The sequence below is a fragment of the Dendroctonus ponderosae genome, unplaced genomic scaffold (genome assembly GCF_020466585.1).
Source record: "Dendroctonus ponderosae isolate FM_Combo_2020 unplaced genomic scaffold, Dpon_F_20191213v2 Dpon_F_20191213_157, whole genome shotgun sequence".
Lineage (NCBI taxonomy): Eukaryota > Metazoa > Arthropoda > Insecta > Coleoptera > Curculionidae > Dendroctonus > Dendroctonus ponderosae.
Window position 1 is genome coordinate 10471 of NW_026017715.1, and position 20003 is coordinate 30473.

Sequence of the window (20003 nt, forward strand, 5' to 3'; positions counted from 1 at the left end):
TATGAGGCTATTTTGCGCATTTGGTTATTACATACATAGATGGTTTGGGATTTTGATTTATTTTCTCTGATCTTTAGTACTGATCAACATTGCAGAGAATCTATTGGTGAACATTCAATTTGGTAAAATATTCAATGTTATTCCGTAATATGGTCTGCAAGTGAACAATATTCGTCACACAATATTCTTTGCAGAAATTCCGCTGCTCTTCAAAATTAGTTCGTAACAAGTGTTTAGTTTAAAAGAAACAAGGAAGGAACTAGAATTTTGTTTCTTATTAATTATTTTCTACCATATACTACCACCCATATTCTAAATTATGGTTTACTAAGGAAAATTGTTTTTATTTAGCGACAAATGGATTTTTGAAGATTTTTTTTGTCGTAAACGTATTGCCAATGCCGTTGCATATGACTACTAGATATTCCATACAACTATTATTTAACTGAATCCCATTTTTTTAGACAGTAACCAATCTACGTTAGGTAATCTGTATGTGATCAAAAGTAAATTTTCCTCCCATTTGCTTAGAATTGTTTATATTTCTCATCATTTTAGTGAGTGTCTTAATGCGCTTAACTATCGCAAATTCCATTTGTAATTACCTTTAAAGGCACGTACTATTATGTGGTTATCATATGTATCTATGCGTTATATAATCGATGGAAACGTCTGTTAGCTCTGGTTGGTTGATGATTTTCACATAGCACACTTTCATCAGTTCGGAATATTTTTGTTAGATATACTAAATTCTAAACGGATCAAGTACGAATTGAAGATGTGTATTTCTCTTCATTTAATTGTACACAGCAACTCACTAAATAACATTTCATGTTTCAAATCGTAGTGATTTCAATCATATGTAAATTTTAACATCGAAAGCACTTTATATATAAAAGAAACATATGCAAAGTATTACATTTAAGAAAATAAAAAACAAGTTCTTTGCTACACAGCAAAACCAACTATATCTGAATGTATTCCACACTATAAAGTACTTCTGGGTGACCTTACAACAAGCGTGATAAATAGTTCAGTAAATAAAACATTAATTTCCTAATTCTGACATTTAAAAGTTCGAAACCGTTCATTCATTTATTTCTGAAACAAAGCTATTACATGGTCAAGTTGTTACATATATAAATGTTAAATTTCGACACCAGGTTCTATTGGAATACAACACCTAGACTACTCCAATGAAGAATTCAATTTGTATCTAGGCCAAAGGCTATGTAATAATCTTGCCATTTGTGTAAATGATTATATTCTATAGTATCGCTTTTCAAGGATTATCGAAAATTCCTTCATTTTTTTGTGTGGTTTCTGGACAATCAGTAAATTTTTCAGTCATTTACTTTGTGATCATCATTATCATCATCATGTACCTAACCGTTAGACAGTGCTGAACTCCTCTAAGTTCCTCCATTTCTCTCGATTCTAGGCCATCGCCATCCAATTCCTCTTTATGTCATCCTCTGTCTGAGCCTTCCTCTGTTGCGTTTCTCTTCTCGTGGTTACTTCTCACTTGTTATTTGATGTTCTCGCCACATTACCCGCCGATCTCCGTTTCATTCTAGTTAGGATGCGTTCAATTATATCTCTAACTTTAGTTAGGGTGGCTCTCTCTCTTACTCTTAGACTCTTTTGTTAATGTCACAGTTTCTGCTCCATATGTTATAACATTGTTCATAGACTTTTTTCTTCACATATGGGTGTATCACTTTTAAATACCTGTTTATACAGATGTTGTTGACTGTTGACGCGTTTATTGATGACTACCCGTGTATACTTCAGTACAGAAGTTTTCCGCTGTTCTCAGCAGTTTTGCTTTTTTTGTTGTTGCTACACCTTGATTATCTTGTCGTCTAAAAATATCTCGCTATCCATTTATTTGCATCATTGTATTCAGCGCGTCATTTACTTTGTATTCTTGCATAAACATGCAAGGTTCTAATATCATTGAAATAAATTAAAAATAATTTATTTATAGGTGAAAATGTCAGATAATTTACGGCAAAAAGCAAGAAAAACAAACGAGAAATAACATTTATTGTGGATATAAGTCATCATGTAAAATCTGGGAAACCATGATTAAAGTATGGGTGTTCGCTAATGACCTTTTTCCTAGCGTGGGTACTAGAACCAAATACTCACACTTGCTATTATTCAAGAAATTCCCATAATCAAAACAAACAAACCGACACCCCATCCGAAGTATTCTTTCCTATGGGACTTGCCATGAAACGAACCTTCGTATATCCGCCTTATTAACATCTTTAATTGCCGCAGGCTATACTGAGTGCTCAAACCTTTGACATGGCAGACAATTGAATGGGTTTCTTGACTTGACCTGATCATATAGATGAGTCAATATTTCTGAACATTTTAGTTACAAAACACAATTTCAATGTCCTTATTTGCATCTCTCATCGCTTCTTCAACGGTGGTTTCGTTTCAGTTTTTTTTGTACCTCAGTTTGTTCTATAAACTATTTTTTCTGGTCACAGTAAACAGCTTTATCCGAATAATGTGGGTGGGTTTGAAGAGGTAATTTTTTCTATTATTTGATCTAGCAGACCATGAAACAATAAATTAATACCTTGACTCTGGTGGTTCACACACTTATTCCTTGAAAAGCCACTTGAAAGAATGTGAGAAATACTATTGAGCCATGTTTCGTTTACTGATATGTCGATCTGTTGCGCCGTATAATTTGTTAACCGAACCAGAAGAACTACAGTGTGTGCACGAAACATCATATACGATACAAATAACGCACACAATACACATTTTGATTAAAAATAATGTGAACTGATGTATTTAGGTCTTTTTGAACGGGTTAGCTAATTTGCAGGTGGTTAAGTGGTCTATTGGCCATTGGATATGAGTACAGCAGATGTAAATCCCGAATATCGCAAAAGAGTAGAGCTTGTTTAAGTCACCGAAATCATCATCTAAAGTGTGGCATCATTTCTACGCAATCCACGCAATCAAAACCAAATTGAATTAACCGAGTACCCAAACTGGTACACTCCCAACTTTTTTTGTTTTAAACAATGATATCGATAATGCAACTGTTGTGATTTCTATTTTTTAAAGGCTGCACTGGCTAAACACCGATCACTTCTGTCTGATTCAATGAGCATGTAATAAGTTGAGAATCATAGAGTATGCCAAAACACAGTTTAAATTACATAGAATTGAAGCATTTTGTCAAGGGTAAATATGCACATGATAAAATTATTTTTTACTACTAACGGTCTGAAGATTAGAACAATTCGGGACATTAAATTACAGTAATTTTCAATAAATTTCATTGATATAGACTTGGCTTCGATCAATTTTGAATGATATGAAGATACCTCAAATAAGAAGAAGATATTTCAAATGGTACTCTTCAAAACTCTAACTGTATAACAATGTCGCAAATGCAAAGTTTATGTTCCTGGGAAATATTCTAAATTGGTCAAATTTTCGGTATAACGGTGTGTTGTTTGGACGAGCAAATTACACTTTTTATTTTCGAAGAAACTTTAGAACGAGAAAAGAAGTCTGCAGAATGTATAGCAAATATTCCAGTTTTTATCAGAATTATTTTTGTGCTTTTTGTTCTGTAGTCCCTAAATATTTCCAAGAAGGTATTTATTTCAATAAGCAATTTAAACAACTTTTAATACACATTGTATATAATGGAAAGCAGGAAGAAAAAGTTAGTTAAACGCAAAAATATCCTGAAGGCATCAAGCACTTTATGAAATTTCATATGATTGAATTGAACCTAAGTGAGTTCTTTATTCAATGTAGTTCACGTGTACTGAAGTCATAGTTAATCACCAAATTTCTCATTTGTCTCTCAAGAGATGACAGTAAAAAGCACATTTACGTTCCACTTTTTAATTAAGGCCAATTAGCCAGAAAATTTGTGTTTGTCCATTCAACCAAAAACATTAAAATTATTGAAAAATTAACATTAGAAATTATTACGATCTGTTTATTGGAAAATATCCAGATTGATCAGCCATATCGCAAACTACTGTACGTAAAATTGAGAAAAAAATGGAAAGATAGGTGGATGAAACGTCACAATTTCAGATAAATCTATAATTTTTTCAATAAGAAGTTGGTATAGATCAAAAATTAACAGATGTCCAGATGATAAAAGAGTTACAAAATGCTCGGATAAGCAAATTTATATAGAAAAACTAGGCATAAAAATCCGCTCTTTTCATTGTTAAACGTGTTGTTAAACAAAGACTTTTGCATTTCCCCATAACTTTTCACTATTTTCGAATGACATTTATTAGTGTTTCAGCCGTTTATACGCGCACAAAAGTATTCGCTTAATTTATTAAATGTTGATCACTGTTACATAATAGATTTATTTTTTGGTGTGCAGCAAAAAGCGATAACAATCTTATTTAGTTATTTTAATCAACAGGTGGAAAACAACCAGCTGGAAGCCCCAACAATTTGTTTTAACACGCATTTTACATATAAAACACTCTGTTATCTGTAAAACAATTAAAGGTTACATTTGTAGTTATCATTTTGTAGATGGAACTTAAAACTAAGCATCATTTAGTAAAAACATTTCCCAGCTTTGTCTGAATTATCCATTCGGAACACCTTCCAGTACTACTTTGACTTGCCTTAGTGCACAACATTTTAAATCAATTGCTTATAGATTGTTTCGATTAAAATTGTGCCATTTACAAGACTGAACAAGATTACATTACAAAAACAGATAAACAATATAAGTTGTTTTTGTGCACTATTCGCACTATTCGCTTACTCCAAAATTAAAACCTCGTCACCCAATGTCAAAGGATGTTGCAAATAGGCTTACGAAAACAATAACATTCGGAATGTAAAAAGTTGTAAACTACACATCGTCACACCGTGTGACCCACATAGTATAAGAATGCAGGACTCAGCGTTCTTTACACTTACAATGACACCGATAATTATTAATTTAATCTTATTTCCAGTACACAAGCCGAGGTTTTGCACTCCATACTTTTCCATCGTTCGTTCTTGCAGAAGCGATTTGCTTTTGTTATCGAGACATTGAGTCGACATATTTATTTCTCGGAAATTTACTTGATATATGTGAAATAATCCGTTCGACTTACGTTTTTTTACGCGTTATGGTATTTCCATACATCGTTTATAAACGATTTGTTAGAAATTAGTCATTATACCAATTTGAAGTTCGATAAGCCTAATAAACTTACCACGTAGAAAACAGTCCTTTGAGTGGGCCATTGTGAAGTGGATGGAGGCTTAAGGCACATCTGTAAACAATAAAAAAATATTTGAGCAATCAATCTGACTGAGAAAATGATGATTGTGATTATATTTTATTATTAATAACAGGGCTACGGTTACATGAGTTTAACTATTCTCATAACATCTATTTTAGTCCGATATCAATTTTTCTTTTATGTTTTGAGTAAAGTTATTGCATACATTTGTTTATCGCGTATTCTTGTAACTGACGTTTTTATTTTAAATCTAGTTTCAAACTACGCCAATTTAACTTTAGGCCATCATTTAATACATAATTCAAGATATTCTGAAAAATATTATTGTCAAATTAAATTTTTTTAGCGTCCGAAAAGGCAAAATTAAAAAGATTTCTCGGGGCTTAAGCAGACAAATAGTTGTTGGAATAAGAAGCAGTAAAATTTTCTTATTCCAAAAATTATTTGTCCGCGTAAGCCGCGAAAAATTCCTTTCATTATTGTCAAAGTGCAAGCTAGCGGGTAGTTATCCTTATCAATAATAGTATGCATTGGATAAATAGGTTACAGTTGTAAGCCAGCAAAGGTTACTATCCTAGTGTAGAATCGTTTCAGAACTTATTGGACTTTTAACTAAACCTGACATTAAACAATGCGAAATGCATATATTCGGTTTAAACTGGTACCATGGAATAATTGTAATTATTGCACATTAAAATTGTCGAAGTTTAATTCCATTTTTGTTGTAAGTTGACTAATAATCACAATTATCCATTAGAAAATTTCCATATGCAATTACAGGCTTTTCAATTACCGAGATAGCAATTACTAGTAATTGGCATGATATGGAATTAGCTGCAAGGAACATTTTTTCTATCATTAGATACAACAGTTTTTTTATTAAGAATATATTAGGAAGGAATAATGTTCCTTCTTTTTCATTTTAAGTACGACATATAAGTGCTCTCGCTTGAAGTAGGTATTCTGAATGCAAACTGGTCGAGTTAATTTCACAAACTTTTGTATTTTTTTATTTTACTGTGCTCAAGTGCTTGTAACGTAGAAGGAAGGAACACACTGGTCAGGAAGTGTTGAAAATGTTTGATTATAAGTAGATAATTTTTTGTTATGTAAATTACAAGATCTTAATTCATATCTGTTTTATAGATTAATACACATTGTCTTGTTTCTTCTGAATTGATCGCTTAAAAGCTTCAATTCAGTGGAATCAGTGCTGCAGATTTAAAGCTGTTGCAATTGATTCTGAAAACTTATTTATTTTTTAACTTGACTTTCTAAGCAAGTAATTGCTATATTAAACCTGTTGCACATTTCTGAATGTATACAGTATATTCCATTACTATCTATACTAGATCAAACATCCATCACAGGAAAATTCCCTTTCTGACGCATCGAGTGTCTTTTGTTTTTAAGTTGGTGACTATTGAGAGTCTTACTCAGAAACTATCGATTTGTGGTCAAAACCTGCAAAAAATACAAATAAGTTAACTTGACGTATTATTTGATTTAATTATTTAATTTGGTGTACTGAAATATCCTGTTTCGTCATTTCAAAGTAAACAATGTATTTGCGATTTTCAATTACCGAATAATTATGGAGTTTGCTAGTGATTATTTCATGCATTCGATAATTCGGGTTTACTAAGAATCGCATTCATTCAGAAGCTACGTTTTATAATTCCATTCAATTCCGGGTACACGCACATTTTATCTTTTAATTACGTGACGCTTTTCAAGGTGTTAAATTTATTTTTACACGAAATTTGTAGTCAATAGGTGAATTGTTTATGTCATGTATACTCTGTATAGTAGGAGAATTCGAATTCTTGGAGAATTCACAGCAAGTATTTCCAGAAGTATTTTTGAGCTGGGAGTTTAATTTAATTTAGAAAAGGTGCGTCTAAATGTTTTCAACCTCTCACTTGTTATAAAACAATCATTTTTTTGGTGAGTTAATTAAGCAAATGCCTGCTGAATTTATTAACGAACATCCAATAAGGTCGAGTGACATCAAACATCTACTAATTCCTGTTGCTTTACAAAATCCTTATCAATTAAAATTGGAACCTTGAGACATGTAAATGAAAAGTGGCGTTTTCGTAAGTTAATTTGTGCACAGATTACTTACTAATAGAAATCTGTAATGTGTGCGCAATTGTAAAATATTCGGGCTAATTTAGCTAACGAGTATTTAACATTAAATCCGACATATATCTTTCGAAATATTCCACGCATTAAACCAGTGAAAATGTACCCTAATAAATACGTCAAGAAAAATTACACAGAATGCCGGTGTTTTTTTCTGTTTGGTTCAGACTGAGCGTAGGTAGTTCTTTTGTTTGTCCAAAGAAAATATTTTATTTTCATCTCACCAAGTAAATCTGCCTGTCTAAATACGTGCATGTACATATGTATATCTGCTCCTAAGTTCAGCTGCATCAGAAGGAAATTTATTAGAACGAAGCGTTATCGCAATGATTTAAACCGTAAAAAATTACGTTTCATTTTACATTATTTTTTAAATTTGAAATAGCGGTAGTATTGCTCTGTTGTTATTTTTCATTTGTAATGCAATCCAAATCTGCGCTTGTTCTATTGTCATTTATATTTCGTTTTAAATTAATGCCTGTTTAAGGGATAATTTATTTAAAACTAATTGAAGTAAAATGAAGTGTTTTTCCGAAATGTTTATACATATATTTAAACATAAACATGTATAATGTTTATAACAATATTTTCCGGTCATGCAACCGACAAAGTTACTAAATCGTTTAGAAAGTACACTAAAGTGAAGAATGAAATTTATAATTTGGAGATTCGTGATCTACATTCTGTTTTCTTTGTACCATTCGTAAAAACAGACGTTTTTAAGTACTAAGTTTAAGTAAATGTTTTATTTCTGCTCTAAGTGTAATATTTCCAGTCCTATTTAATACAGAAAACCAGAACAAAATGTACATATTTCATTCAATCCTAGAAAATTTGAAAATTAGCGGAAAACAGAAAACCAATTGGAAGAGACATTAAAATTTTAATTCCCATATTCTTTAATATCAAAATATTGAGATTATTATTTCCACGTCGGGATGCATAAATTATAGAATTGTTTTCTAAAACAGCCGAATAAGCATTCAAAGGTTGCTATCATTTTTGGAACGTTTTAAGTAGCAAATAAGACTCAATTAATTCCTGAAATCAGAAGTGAGATTAGAAGTGAATTTTACGGCTCGCATTTGTTAAAAATAATAAGAAAACGCTAATGAATTGAGTTGAGCTGGAAAAAAAATCAGTGGGCATATATTTATAGATTTTTCCTTTAATTCGAAAATAAGTTGCTCCATATGTGCATTAAATATTTCAAAAGCAAATGCTAAGGTTTTCAGTAAAACAGCTTCAATCTAGGCCTGAGTACACTGTATTGTGTTGCACTTTTGAGTAGGTAGTTGTCGCTCTCTGAGTTGATGAGTTAGTTATCCGTTAACAGATGAGTTATAACTAATTTATTAAAGTGGATTAAAGCTTTACGAGACCCCTGACCACTTCGCCAAAATGACTAAAAAAACGGTCATCTTATTTTTTAAGTGAGTTACGGCGCCGGTGCGTTAAGTTGGCGAGCAATTTGCGCAGCACAGCGCCAGCTCCTAAAAATTCACTGAGTTAGCCAGTTCTGTTCAATCCTCTTCAAATGATAAATGTATTACTTCTGCTAGACATTTTTTGTTTTAACTAAATACATACTCGGAAATATAGAAACACTGTTAAGGAGTGGTATGGGACGTTGAGGTTGATTGGATTATTCGCTTTTAATGTATTCTTCTTTTTAGGTGTTGAACGGAAGACACTGCCTACCGACACGTGGAGTTAAGTCCGAAACAACAATTTGTACTTATAAAAACTGATTTCTGAACTGATTCACAATTCAGATGAACTTGAAAAACTGTTTTTCCAAGTTTCTAGGGTAAGCAAGTTGTATCAAATACAGGTACAGTTATGTGGTTTGCCAACGAATCAAGGCAACGTGTAGACATCTTTCCATAAAATGTCTCAATTAAGCTGTGAAAACCCATTTGCATTTTGCACAAGTGTCCACAGCCGCATAAAGGTGGTAATGATTTATTCACCTCTTCCGCAATCTTAATAACCTTAATAGTTCTCGAACGATCGCAAAAACTCTCTCTAATGATAGACCTCTTGACTGTGAGTTTATTGTTTTATAAACAAACCGACTTTCGAAAAATGCTCCAACGCCAGACAATTAGTGACATTTTTATGTGATATTTACATCAGTGGGAAATGCTATGGTGTGGTTGGTTTACGTCGGATCATTGGCGGCACGTTAATGCCTCCATCAAGGCTTAACAAATACTTCTTAATAGCTTTATGTTCCAGAAACATCCAGAAAGTGCCTGCAATAATCAGTTTACTGAATTGGTTCATGCTCGTAATTTGAGGATTTGCCTTAAATAAAATAATATGAAAATTAAATTTCAAACTGGATTTGTTGGAGGATATGACAATATTTTTGAACATCCCCTCACTAAGAAAAACCAAAAGGCTCTAAATGGAAAAGATATAAAAGATGGTTGGCATTTTTCGTAAGAAGAACGAAATAATTATAAAATTGTATGTTGATTATACGAATTATAAAATTATAATATTGCTGAAAACAAACTGAGCACTCAAGTGCTTAGTGTTCATATTGGCCAGAGAACAGTATCCTGCACAATAAACAGTACTAGAATATATATTTTTTAATTGACACAGTTAAAAAACTGCAAAGTGCGAAACTAATAAGACAAAACAATTCGTGTTTGGTTATCATTGATATTAAATGAATTTTCTTCGCGCTCCAAGCTCTCTAATAATACGTAAAACTTTTTCCTATTACCGACTTTCTTAACAGATTTCCAACGTTTAAGTTGAAAATTTAACATAAAAACAACGACACTTTATCTGCAAGGAAGAAAAGCTACTTTGTCAAGTTACACTGATCTTTAATCTTGCATTTTTCTTTAATGGGAATATTTGCGATTTCCGACAGTATCAGCTAGTAGGTAGTAGAATTAAATTGGGAGTGCAGATTACGGTAAGTACGGAAACTGAGATCCATTCAGTATTTTCGTGATAAAAAATAGTCGCTAAATTATTGAATCAAATATATATTACTGTATTACTGTGCTTTCTATTCAGCTGTTGATGAAAATAATTTGCGAATGAAAGCAATTTATTTAAAGCTGGTCCTACTAAATAATGAAAAAAATGTTGTGTTGGCATGCGAACGCTACTGATTTCATGAGATAAATTCATATACAAATAGCCAAATAAACATAGGGAACTGTTACCCGAGACGTCAGATTTGAAATTTAAAATTATCCCATAGCCCAGCTACTTCACACCGAACGGCTTTGTTTCGGTTTAAAATCGGTGCAGCATTTTTAAAAGCCATCGTGTAGGGTTAATGACATGAATGTATGGGTAGATCGTGAAAATGCAAGAATTATGGCCGAATTGTGTTACGAAAAAGTCCAAAAAATTTCGGAAATCGATGTTATTTCGGTGGCCGGGACAAACGATTTTCGGAAGAGTTATTATACCGCTTAAAGAGTGGCAGAATCCAATTGTTGATTAATACCAGAAACGTTTGCAATTTGCTTTAATTTTTGGTACCAATTCAAGTAGGCTACTTAGTCATAATGTGTCTCTTTTGGTTCATTTTATATTCGTTAATGTTTCGAAGAATGATTTTACCTCTGCTGCTCTCTATTTCCCTGCGTTTGTAAGTGCATTTTTTCATATATCATCATCTAGTTTACGCCAGTTTGTTCTCAGTGGTATTTGCTGTAGTAGTGCTTTTTTACAATCGTTTAGTAAACGTTTCATATTCGTTTACCAATTTTGTTACTTTTCTTTCAGAAGTCCTGTTTATTGTGCTGTTCTGAAGCAAAGCTTCACAGGTAAGTGCTGACTCAAAACAGCCTTATAAGCACAATATAATTTTTTTCTGGCAAATATTCAGTATGGCATCAATAAAATTTCAGCACGTAATTAATGAAAGAAAATGTGTTTTAGTCTTGAAAACAAGAGATTGTTTGTGTAAGACAATGCTCTTGTAATTTAAATGTATACTCCTTGCAATTATGTCCAAGCTTGTGAGTTCCACGACATTACAATGTATATGTTGTTAAGCTGAAGAGTTTTTTTGCAAATGGTTTTCGTAATAAATTTTGGTATGAATTCCTAAATGACCTATAGCAAGTATAGCAAGTATTAGGCTTAAGAAAAACAATATACTTTTGGTATATTGTACTCTATTACTCTATTCCTTAGGAAACTAGGAGCCTCCCTTTCGAAATATAGAAAGATTAATATGTTATTCAACCATTTTTCGTTTCGCCAACTAAAAATTGTTTATTTATTTTTATCTTAAACTTCATGCTCTTATTCGCTTGCACCAAAGCACAAAAAAGCTAAGCAATAAAGTAAAGCTACGAAACCAAGGCAGTAACGCAGTTGAAAAACAATGAAGGAATAATTAAGATAATTGAATTGCCCTCAGTCAGTAAAAATTGTGCCTACCACAGATTTGACTTGGAAAGAAATTGGTCTAGTAGTAGGTATAGCTATTAGACAGTAATGAATATAATGAGTATACAAGGGTGGCAGATATGCAGCAAAAAAAAATATATTTATTGCTTTCATAGTCAGCAGATATTGCATTATAACAGCGTGAAAATTAATTTAATCGACTTTACATGAAAATATTTTTTTAATTCCCCTTTGATTCAGTACGAATTGAATTGATTTTCATGTTAAACACATTGTGCTTATATCTGTTATCGTACGGAGCACTGGGTTTTGAATTCACATATCAAGCAATGAATATTTACACAACAAAGATACACACTGTTGCCTATTTTAAAATTGAGCTTTTTTTAATTTCTTAGTGTGGATATCGCAGCTGTATATGAACAAATAAGTCACTTTTTCAATTTGAATAGAATTATTAAACAATTCTGTATATGAAGCAAACAGAGACAATGAGGACGTGTTTTATTCCAGACGGACATGCCAACGCTGATTTCGAAAATTTCGCAATATGCAAGCAAGTTTTCAACAAATTACAACTAATTGACTGGATGATAAAGGCGAGAGATGGAATGAATGCACAAGTGAACTCAATGGTTATAAATATATAAACTGTGGTATGCGGCACTGCAGCACCGAACTGAACTCTTCTGGCTTATTCATGCTCGTTATTTAACTATTTCCCTTTAAAACAGATGCATTAATGTCCACGCTCTTAAGTAGTTGCCCATTTCAGTTGCCAGCATTTGATTCTCATGGCTAATCCTTTAACTCATATGTAGTTTATTTTATTCGGGAATATTTTCACGCTTTCTATGAGATTTAACTTAAGGCCTCGCCGTACTCTATCGATTTCCAACTAATCGATATTTTTCACATGGTCAACGCAAGCTTTCCAAAAGTGGAAGCCTGGGAAGGCGCGGATTTTTTAACGCGCCGAATACAGCCATTAGAGTCACAAATAATACAAATGGTTTTGTCCAGCTACCAGTTATCTTCGAGTATATATTAATTTTACCAAAAAAGAACAATAAAAATTCATCCTGTGTCTGTATATGACCTCGCCTTTCTCGGTATTTTCATTGATTCAAGAAAAAAAGCCGTAACCGGTCTCTCTCGGCAAAGGAGGAAAAGCAGTGGCGGACCGCGCTCAATTAAGCTCAAAGCGCATGTTATATCCAGATTTTTCAATCTAATGAATTATTTACGTTGCTCTGTTCGGTTAAAAATGCAAAACTGAACTATGCAGTTTTTGAATCTGGTAGACTGATGAATAGAAATAAGGCAAATAAATGTACAACTGAATTTTGCTAGAAGCTCTAGTGAGTATAATTTAAATTATGTGGGCAATATTCGCATCGGAGCTTTAACCGGAGTTCAGCGTTTTCCAGACCTTGCAAATTTGCTTTATTTAACGCGATTGACAACAACGGTAGTAGAAGCTCTTGTTTATTAATAACAATATTGTATGTATTTAGAGCGTTTTAAAATAGAGTGTTAGTGATTAAGATCTGCAAGCGAAAAATTTCGGAAGTAGGTACCTAAATTGATGTAGAGCAAAGTTATCAGGAATAATGGTTCAATGATCAACATTTTTTCTAGGTGATAAAATTGTATTATTAATTTTCAGTTGCATCTAAACAAAGTGCATCAAAAATTTGCTTTTTTTAGTTATTTGAGAAAATAGTTAAATATAGTTATCACCTGATTTTTTTTATGATTTCACCTGAAACTAATTTTTGATTTATTATTTGTTGAACTTGAAGTAATAGTAAAAATCACAGAGGCTTTCAAAGCTAACTGTGCAAGGCGTTTATGAAAATTAAAAAATGCGTTATATGTAGTTCCAAAAACATTTTGGGTGAGCAAAATATAGAAATACATCCTGTAATACAGAACTTGTAAACTGAGTGTTTTCAAATGATGAGGTATTGTATTGGATTGCAAAAGAGCTCATTTTGAATTGAGTATTACTGACTTAAACAATTAAACATTATTTGCGTTAATTTTCTGAATAAAAAGTTGGAAAACTGTAAGGGGCTTAAACTAACAGTTGGAAATTAATCTATACTAAAGACTTGCGCACCTCTGCGGCAGTAAAAAATCCCAAAGTGATCAAAATTATATCTGATTCCGAAATTAGTTTTTTTTTCAGTTTCCTGTTAGTTGTACACTCTGGTAGTCATTTAAGGCCCTTGCAAAAAGTATGTGTCCTCATTTGAAAAGCTGGAATCAATATTCTTCAGTTCTAACCTTAGGCATGGTTTGCCAAACACTATGTATAATAAATATAGTTTAAACAAGATTTTTCAACAGTCACTTATCACCATGTCATGTGTAGTTAATAATGCTTTCCTTCTGGCTGCGTAACCTTAAATGTCTAAGATACTACCTTGTGGATACCAGATAGGCTTGTGTTCTGTAGAACTCCCAGTGGCGTATTTAGTTAAAAAATGTTAGTAAAAGAATTTTAACTTGAAAGTTCAAAGCAACTATTGATAATCAATGCGTGAAAAGGCCATTAAAGTCCGCCACTGTTTCGACCAGCTTTGCAATGGATTCCCTTTCGATCTCTCGCATCTTCTCTCATCCTCATCTCTTCCGATATTCGTGCAAAGCGGCAGAGTCATATACTGTAAATAAAACCCACAGCGTGTCTGCATTTACACCCACCGTGTTGTTAAGTCGGCTAAAATACAGTTCAAGCACAGTTTTCTTCTAGTTTGGAGAGTTTTCCGACTTGGCCAGTCTAGTGGTGGCGAAAGTAGCTGAAGTGCCATTTTTGCTGAAAAATTCTTAAATTGTCGCATTATTTTTAGCAAAAGAATAAATTTTGCCTAATATTTCTAGAACGAAACCAGGTCTAAATTTTCTGTCATATTCATGATCCTCGAATTCACTGCAAACAGCTTCTTCATTTTGGCCGAGTTTGGCCTACTAGCAGATCTACCAAATCTAAAAAACTTCTACGTTTTCCATTTAGAGAGTTTTCGATTTCGCTATAACTATTATTTAATTGAATTCGAAATTTCTTAGATGCAATGGTGCCGTTAAAAAAAAGACGTGGCTATAAACTGTTCTTTTTTAATAGAATTTCTATTTTAGATGTCAATAATATAATAAAATTAAGACACAGCTATAAAATTAGGGTCAGTATACCTCATTTACTTATACGACAGCTCAAAACCACCTCGTTGATGGTTAGAATGATTTCATACAAACAATCCATTAATCAACGATAATACTACTATCGTTGAATTGATAATAATAAAAAATCTTGAACCTTATATTATAAGGTTTGCTTCATGAAAGTGAGAACATATTTTCCTCTTTAATTTGAATGTTTCCTGTACATAAATCTGAAATATTGGCGAGTACACTGTCATGCGAACTAATAATGTCTTATTTAGAGTGTGTATAAAATATGCAACTGAAGTAAAATTTACGACCAGGCATTTACAAAAAACAACACAACGTAATCAATGGGTACTTGATACAATGACTTAAAATTTCTGAAATAATTTGGATTAAAGGAATGGGTCGCAGTATCCTATCACTTTATTAAACCTGTTGCTTGCAATCCAGCCAGCAGCAAACCTGATAATCACGTAAACAAGGCGTGGCAATTTATGTCAAAAGCACCAATTCTCTCACGTCATATCGGCGTAATTATCACCGCATTATATGACAGTCCAATGACGTCCAAAAACATTCAAAATGTCAGTTTCGTCAGGTTGAGACTGATATCAAGGACCACGTCTTTCGGACGACGTCTTTGGGACCACGTCTTTGGTTACAAACCAAAATATCTCAGGTGCAAATTTTATAGCAATAAGACGCAATATCAGATGATGAGACATCAATGTTCTGGCTGGGGTAATATGCATCCAAATATCTGAAAATGCAGATTTGCTTACTATATGAACTTCCAGTTCTTCATTATTTTTTTCCTCGATCATCGTTAATATCTGGGCTGTTCGGATTAAAAAATCGATTTCTTGAACCTTCAGGAATGTTGGAATACGATAAGTGCCCTTGATTGTTTGCCACATTTTTTTGCCACTCAAGTGCATATTCAGAAATGCGATAAAATTGCTCTCCTTGAAATCACTATTAAACATCGGAGTACGTACTTATCATTACGCGACACTCAGCTTCACTATCGCTGACAATAATCGCATAATAAGCACATTGTCTGAACGTCTCACCGACGTTATTCGAAGGTACCGTCCCAAGTAGCGTACCCAGAGGCACCTATTGTGTTTATCGGCGCCATCTTGGATCGGTTTAAAGCGTAACTCGGTAGAAAGATGGGAATAAAATAGGCATCACACATTAAAGACGCTCAATCGGAACTACCGGATTAATCCAGAGGTCAAGAAACTCAATATCAATAATCAAATGCACTTGAAACGATGGTTCACAATTGTTATCCTTGTGCAGCTTGATTTGTGTACCTTGTATTTTATAAGAGAGCGATTGTTGCCAAAGTGGTTCGTAAGTGTATTATGTGATGGGTGTTCTACATGATGCAATACTGCCCGCAGTCTTTGATTTAAATGAAAATGTCAGATTTGTTACATTTACTTTTCTAGAATTTGTCAATGCGTAGCAATACCTTGAAGAAACTACATTAGTGTCTAATAAAGTAAACAACGTTTCGGATGAATTCATTTCTAACCGCATAAAAATGATTATATGTGGTTATGTGTGATGTCTAAACCAAATACGACTGGAAAGTTTTTACTTCGATTTATCAGTTGCTGATTGCTGCTGATCTCAGTTACATTAAAATTGCTCCCGATAATTTTTTTGAAAGGATTACGAGTAATTTTAATCCCGGAGCTTTAACGCCTTTCTGGAAGTGACAGTATTCCTTAAAATTTTAAGTGGGAAGGAAAGCGAATTAAAAATTCTTTTTACACAGGGTATTCGTTTAATGCCTCTTCCGTTATTAATCTGTAAAGAAGCCTTCTGCTTACAGGAAATAACAATGACTTCTTAACATGACATTTTGGATCAATGTTCGTAACATGGGCAAAGTAAAGGAACCGAAAAATATACTTTTGAATTTAATTTCAATAGGTCTCAAGTATCAAAATAATTATAGCTATTCTTAAAAACATGTAGAACAATGATACTTCATGTAATTGTGGCTCTAAGTGGTGATTTTCTCGTAGTCAAGAAAGCATGCAAATACACGAGATAAATAAGAGACGCCTGTAAACGGTGATATGTTGATTGAACATAAACTTTTCCAACGATCTAACGGGACACAATAGAAAATGCGAAATATTTAATCTAGAACAAACCGAAGGCATGCGCTAATAATTCAACTCTTTCACTTAGAAACAATGTTTAAAAATGTCTTGAGTCAAGGATACATCGAACCGTAAAAAAGTGTGAGTTACGTAAGATTCTGATTTTTAAGTATCGTAGGAAAATAGCTGACGCGCAAGCTTTGCTGCGAACGGTTTAATTTTGTTGCGATTTGTCCGATGTAGGTGAACATGTATATATGTACTGTATATACGTACTGATTCGCAAGGAAAGTATCGCACGTTACTTTCAACCAGACATCAGGCGCGGAATAAAATGTCTATTTAAATTATTGCCACTATTGGTGATAGTACGACTTTTCCTTTTTGCGGAATACTACTTTTCCTCATTAAAGTTTTATATTTAAAAAATGATTCACCTCTTTTGACGCAAATAAAAGTCATCACTTTACGCTCGTAAAAATTAACTAAAAACAACGTTTTTATACGTTCGCGTTATATTTCTAGTTGTTGACAACAATCTCATTTTTATTAGAATGAATAAAACCGCCAGTATTCGATCTGAAGTTATGATTATAAACTTTGCGAATTTTTTCCTGGCGTCTTTTCAGTCAAAATTCATAACAGAACGACCACACGAAAGCTACCGAAAAACTAAAAATAATTAAATTCAAGTGATTTTGTGAACAAAGTGATAGTTTAAGGAGAAAAATTGTATTGTTAAAATGAAATCTTCTCCTCGAGGACAAAGTAGACGCTCTGATGCCGCTCCTTAAAGATTCGATTAGAGTGTCCCCTGTCTGGATTGACTGCATAGATAAAACAACATTTTATGTATAATAAACCATAGTTAGTTTGTAAATCTCTGAACTTGATCAGGACAATTCCAATCATAAAATTTAAAACATTTGTTCGGGTGAACGAATGTACATTTATATTTACTCGACAATTAATAGAGTTCAAGCTTATTGCCTCTTTTAACTTTACTAAAGAAAAGAGTTAGTTTCTTGACCGATATATGTACAATTGAAAGATGGTTTTTCTTTCTTGGCTATTCGATCTGGGCAGTGGTGGAAGAAAGAAAAATGTTTTTAGCTAGTAGCTATAGTTTTTCAACTACATACATATATGTATTTTATCTAGTTTTGACCACATGCATTAGGTTACTTTTCCATGTTAGTGCTTGTCACTCAGCCAATTCAATTAAGAAAGTTCAATAATTCCATGGAACCAAGTACAATAATAAACCGTTTTCCAGGATTTAATGATACAAGGATTTCCAGGATGTTCGGTTCTCCAATTAAGTACGACAGTTTTGTTTATTTAGTAATGCAGCGAACGAACATGACTCTTGACCAAGGTGACTCTTTTCTCAAAACTTTGTTTCAATTCCGGATAACTCGGTCTATTAATACTCGTTGACGCGACCAATATTTAAATAATTTGTATTGAAATAACTCACATATATTGTTTAAAGGTGCAAATGTTTAGTAGTGATCTGTCTCACCCTGACATTATTTGAATCGTAATTCTTCTATAAGAATTTTCAAAAAAGATTAATACATTTCTTATAATTAGCCCTCATCATTATTATACAAAGAAAACCTGAATTGCAGCTATTTTTTGCCTTCAGACTTCGAGCTTACAACACCCAAGTCATTCATGTAGTGAACATTCCCCTACTTCTATTCTGCTTGAAGATATCTAGCATTTGCTATTTGCTATTTCATTTGTTTGCGTTAACCTGATTCCAAACTACTTTCTTGATATTCCAAAGTGTCACAATTTGGTTACATGAATATTTCGTATTCTCATGTGCACATCCTGTTTGTAACTGTTCGTGGTTCTAGCGGTTGATTATTATGTTAATATAAATAATAAATAATAATCAGGTAATTATGACTATCGCTATTGTGCCTTTTAGCAAACAGACAAAATTCTTGAATATAGAAAAAATAACGATTTGTTCCAATCAGAAATGTCTTGTAATCGCATTTTTCTAATTAAACCGGAGCAGAAAAAGCCAGACAAGGATTAGACTTTCGTCGGACCCTCTGCCAAGCCAATAACACTTCTGAAGAGATAGTCGGCGGCCTGCGACACGCCTGAAAAATTCCGTAAACACTCGTTTGTGCTTAAACAAGCACGATGATTTTACAAATTAATTCAATCGTTCACCTTTTGTTGCAACAGAACACGCTAACAACGATATAAATGCTGCCGCGTTGCTCCTGCAGTTAAACGGCGGCTTGTGTCGTTTTTTCATCAACGTTTTTGTTGCAGTATTTTAAGATTCTGTTTACATTCTGTTGGTTCAAGCCGGCTGCCTCTCACTGACTTCTTACATTTGATGTAAGCTAAACGATTCCATCTACTCATACCGACGATGTGTTTGAAATAATAATTTTTAATTCGATTTTCTTGAAATACGTAGATAGATTTAATGGTGGTTTCATATATTGTTAACTTTTTTAGTTCTTATATCGCCAAAGTCTTGGATTAGCGTTTGTCTATGAAGCTGTATTTTTCATGAGACCCAATATGTACTTAATTTAGACGAAAATATCGCAAAATGTGAAATAGCTCAAAAGTAATTTGTTCTTGTTAAGGTCACTGTGTATTTTTTTAAGTTTCCAAGTTTTTTAGAATCCAGAGAAATAATTTCGATTCGAAAAGTTATTTAGTTCCCTAAATTGTGTATAATAAATAGCTAAATACGAAGGAAAGAAAAACAGCTGTATTTGCCTAATTTGAGATAAATATCAGCTCAGCTGCAACTTTTGTCTAAAACACTGACTAACAGACAGAACGGACAAGCCAATCAGGTCGAGAATGTTTCAAATTAAATTTCAACCTTATGACATAGGAATCTTTT

The 20003-nt window shown here is 33.0% G+C and overlaps 1 long non-coding RNA gene across 1 annotated transcript; it reads right to left on the bottom strand.

The window, feature by feature from the left end:
- Positions 1 to 1081: 1081 nt before the first annotated feature.
- On the bottom strand, positions 1082 to 1763 carry LOC125503266. Its single transcript, XR_007280723.1, has 2 exons — positions 1633 to 1763; positions 1082 to 1573 (listed from the first exon to the last, which is right to left on the bottom strand). It is a non-coding gene; the product is annotated as an uncharacterized LOC125503266 (long non-coding RNA).
- Between the last annotated feature and the right edge of the window lie 18240 nt (positions 1764 to 20003).